At 42.1% G+C, this 4765-nt stretch overlaps 1 protein-coding gene across 11 annotated transcripts in view; it reads left to right on the top strand.

Moving 5' to 3' along the window:
• Window positions 1–4765, top strand: part of DTNA (dystrobrevin alpha) — a 359840-nt gene that overhangs the window by 175626 nt on the left and 179449 nt on the right. The window lies entirely within an intron of this gene.

The raw sequence follows: 4765 nt of genomic DNA, 5'->3' as shown, positions 1-4765 counted from the left end.
TTCATGCTTAATGTATACTAACTACAGGAAGCTGTGGTTGCCTAGTAACCAGTGGAGGTGTGTCCAAGGGGCTAAAGAACATAAATGAGTAACGGAAATACTGACATTAGTTTCAGCCGGGTGACCTAAGCCTTAATTCAGCACTCGCCATTCCAGACATTTCTAATGGACTGGTGAAATAGCAGCTTTCTCAGAAGTAGCTCATTAAATCATAAAAATGAAAATTAGCATTTAATATGATGTTCTTCTCGATGGTCTGGTAGGGGAATGGAGAATGACTGGAAAAGCAACAAGACCAGAGCCTAATGTCTTTTATACACATTTTACAGAATACAGAATGAAATATCTGCTAGGACTCACTCTTTCAAACAGCTTTTTTTAAATGTTTAAGATTCTGTTTGATCAGCTTTGGGGGGAAATTATTTCAGTGTTTATTAATTTTTTGATAGTATCACCTTTTCAAGTTGAGTTTTTAAGGATTCTGAAACAGGGAACAGGGATTCTTTCCCTTTTGTTTTATTTTTTTAAGTTTATTTACTTCTTTTGAGAGGGAGAGGCAGGCGCAGAAAGAGGAGAGAAGGAATCCCACATAGGCTCCATAATGCAGAGCCCAATTCAGGGCTCAAGCCCACGAACCATGAGATCACAACCTGAGCCTTAGTCAGATGCTTGACCTACTGAGCCACCCAGGCACCCCTGAAAAGCCAATGTTTTAAAAAGCAGTGTAGAAGTGGGGCATCGGGGTGTATCAGTCTGTTGAGCATCCAACTTCAGCTCAGGTCATGATCTCGCGGTTCTTGGCTTTCAGCCTCACATTGGACTCTGTGCTGACAGCTCAGAGCCTGGAGCCTGCTTCAGATTCTGTGTGTGTGTCTCTCTCTGCCCATACCCTGCTCTCTCTCTCTCTCTCTCTCTCAAAAAAAAAAAAATCAAGCATTTATAAAAATTTTAAAAAAGCAATGTAGAAACAAAGGGAAACTGGGTAAGTTAAAGCACGTTTATCTGGTTGGTGAAATCAACCCACAAAATAAAAAATTTCTGCCCAATACCTTCTGAAGAAAACACCACCAGCAAATCAAGGTGCATCCCTACAACATGATTCTGTTCTAAGTGGGTTACTTGGTTGTATGCCTGGGATTCCAAACACCCAGGATGAAATGTTGCCCCTCATTAAATATTTTACTCAAGTAAAGGCGGAGGGGGGACATTACAATTTTTATGAAAATAGAATGAACATGCTATTGAGTTGGATGGAAGAGAGATAGGTATGAATGTTTAAGGAGAAAAATAAGATACCAAGGGATGCCAGTGTTGGAAAGTGATTCCACTGTCAGATCCCATCCTCAGGACCTGTTTCAACCTCCCTTGCCCATAGACGGAAAATGTGAAGAAGCACACTAGACAAGACACACTTAACGTCAGTGGTCGGAAACAATGGTTTTTCATTTCAACAGGGAAAATGTTACTACTCATAACCAAATCACTTGCGTGGACTCTACCATACCTCAAGGCAAAGCAGAAAATCATCAATCACTGTTTCTTCAGAGGTGTGCAAAAACCTGCTCCTTGACTCTGAAGCAGTGGTTCTCAATCAGGGTCCATTTTGCCCCCCACAGAATACTTGGTGATATTGGTAGGCATTTTTATGTCATGCCTCAGGGATGAAGTAGGTGCGGTATGCTATTAGCCTCTAGTGAGCAGAAGTCACGATGCTGCTAAACATTCTACAGTGCTCAGAATAGTCTCCTAGAGGAGAGAATTTACCTGTCCCAGAGCGTCAGTAGTATCAAGGTTGAGAGCCTCTGCTCTGAAATATTAAGAACCACAGTGATTCATACCAGGCTCCACATTAGCTACTTATTATTCACTGCCACTTTATTAGGTAGGTGTGACTCTTACCCTTATTTTTAGATGATGAAATTGAGGTTTAGGGGGTTAAGTAACTTGCTCAAGACCATGCAGTCAGCAAGTAGTGGATTTTGAATTCAAAGTAGATGAGCCTCCAAGGATCAACTCCTGTCAGGTCACTGTGCTCCTCTGTTCAAAAGTACATGCATCAGCTACCTCCTGCGTTGTCTGAAACTCTGCATCCCCAGAGGGTCCTTGTTAGAATACATATGTGTCATCTGAGCAGGCTGACAGGGGAGTTTACCACAGCCCACTTGTCCTCTGTCAGAGTCCAGAGTGAGTGACTGGGTTCTAGGAATTTGTGTTGGCTAAGAGATGACACTGTTTGAAGGGGACTAAGTCTTCCTGAAAAAGGAAATTTCACTTTAAAAAGTCTCTCTTTGGAAGGTGATGTTAGTGGGGAAGATGGGATTTCAGGCCAGGATGTGCACCAAATGTTTGGTTGTGTGGAACAGAGAGTATCTGAGTAGGAAGCAGGAGGATGTGGCCATCTCCTCACACTAAGCAGCGGTGGGTGACAAGCTAATTTCTCCTGTTAGAGAAGCCTTCTCTCCTCATTGCCTGCCCCTCGGGGAGTCTGAACTACCCTAAGAGCAAGAGCAGCAGTTGGGTGTAGGCAGTGCAGAATCCCCAGGAAATGTGGACAATCACACAACAGGAAGCAGACAATTCACTTTAGCCGACACTTACAGAAAAAAGCAAGCCATCATTTATAGCACGTAAAAAGAAAACAAAGACCTGTTTTCAGAGAATGGTTTTGCTTTCCCACTCATAATTCCCTTGACCCGGTCCTTCACACAATCTAGCATCTGCTGCTTTTCCGTACTTACGGAGATAGCACACTCAGTCCTACTACCTCTTCAGGCTCTTCTTGGGCGTTGACTCACCATTCAACCTGTGCCCCGGCCACATGGAACTTTTGCCATTTCCTTGTCCATCAACTTTTTCTCTTCTCCCTGTGAGCCTCTTGTTTGAGTAAAGAGACTTTTCCCAGAAACTCCCTGTATTCGTTTCCTAGGGACATTATAACAAGTGATCACAAACTTGTTGGCTTAAAATAATATCAGTCTATTCTCTCCTAGTTCTAAAAAAGAGAATTCTGAAATCAAGATGTTGGCAGGGCCATACTCCCTCTAAAGACTCTAGGGAAGAGTCCTTCCTTGCCTCTTCCTAACTTCTGGTGGTCCCAGCGACTGTTGGCTTCCTTAGCTTGGATCTGCATCACTCTAATCTCTGCCCAGTCTTCCCATGGCTTTCTCTGGGTGTGTCTTTCTCCTTGTCCTCTTCTCTTATAAGGGTATAGTCATTGCACTTAGGGCCCACCCTAACCAAGAGACGTAGGATCTCTTCTTGCTCCTTAACTAATTACATCTGCAAAGACTATTTCCAAATAAGGTCACATTCTGAGTTTCTTGGTGATCATGAATTTTTTAGGGCCACTACTTGTATTAGAGGTCCCTAAAGAAACAGAACTAATGGGATACATGGAGAAGGAGATGTTTTATAAGGGATTGGTTCACGCAATTATGGAGTCTGGAAACCCCCATATATGCAGCCCAAAGGTCTGAGACGCAGGAGAGCTGATGAAGTAAGTTCCAGTCTGAGTCTAAAGGCAGGAGAAGACCAATATCCTAGCTCAAAGACCATCAGACCAAGAGAGTACATTCTCTCTTGCTCAGCATTTCATTCTATTCAAACATTCAACATTGGGAAGGGCAATCTGCTTTACTAACTCTACCCATTCAGATGTTAATCTCATCCAGAAACACCCTCACAGACACATCCAGAACAATGTTTAATGAAATATCTGGACACCCCATGGCCCAGTCAAATTTTCACACTTAAAATTAACGATCACACTACTCAATCCACTCCATTCCCCCTAGCAGATTTTACTTTATATTTTATTGGCACCACTGGCAAGGTAATTGCAAAAGCAGTGATTGACCTTGACCCTTCCTTGTGACCTATGGTGGAAGTAGGGATAACAATTCTACCAGGAAGGAAAAATGGATATTAGGTAAACTAGAAATCCATTACATTTCCATGAATTTCTCTTTTATGAAATAGACCCTTCTGTATTAGTTTATGCCTTGCATTTGCAAAAAAAATACATTAAAAATTACTCAGGCTAGTTTAACAAAATAGGAATGGTCAGGCTGCAAATAAGGGTAGTGCAGAGGACTCAAAGGATATTGTGTTCAGGACCTTGTTTCATTCCCTCTTTCTCAGCTCTATTTTCCTCTGGTGTTGAATTAATACTTAAGGAAGCTCTATCAATGCAATAATGAAGAAAACCACCAGCACCTCACACCATACAAAATCTACATAGCCATAGATCACAGGGAAAAGAGTTTAGCTCTGTTTCCTACAGAACTTTCATTGGTACTGCTCAGGTGCTTTATTCTTGATAACTTCAGTATACCCATGGATGATCCAATCAATACCTTCCTCATATCCCAAAATAAATCCCTCCATTTGACCTCAGCCATCTATTTCTTTGAACCACTTCCACCATCAGAAAAGAAAGCAAGGTAGCCTGCTCCCCAAACACCACATCCTCCCTCTACCCCATCCCAGCTTGTTCTGGTCTCTACACTTGCAACTCTTTGTGTTCATTACCAAATCTTTTTGTCCTTATTCTTTCTCACTATCAAATAACCACCTGCTGATTTTACTTCCCTCCTTGCCTGGTTAGATTCCATAGTCCTTTTCCTTTTATGTACCTTCACCTCCCTTGCATGTCTTTTCTACCATCTATTCACCAGGCAATATCCAAGCCAAGTAGGTGAATCCACTTACCTGACTTACACATACTTTCACCTATTTGGTTGAGCTTTGTTAAAGAAAGCCGCAC

Source organism: Hyaena hyaena, unplaced genomic scaffold, assembly GCF_003009895.1.
Source record: "Hyaena hyaena isolate Hyena2069 unplaced genomic scaffold, ASM300989v1 scaffold_150, whole genome shotgun sequence".
NCBI classification, from domain to species: domain Eukaryota; kingdom Metazoa; phylum Chordata; class Mammalia; order Carnivora; family Hyaenidae; genus Hyaena; species Hyaena hyaena.
The sequence above is the reverse complement of the archived record's forward strand: the minus strand, read 5'-3'. Positions and strand labels throughout refer to the sequence as shown.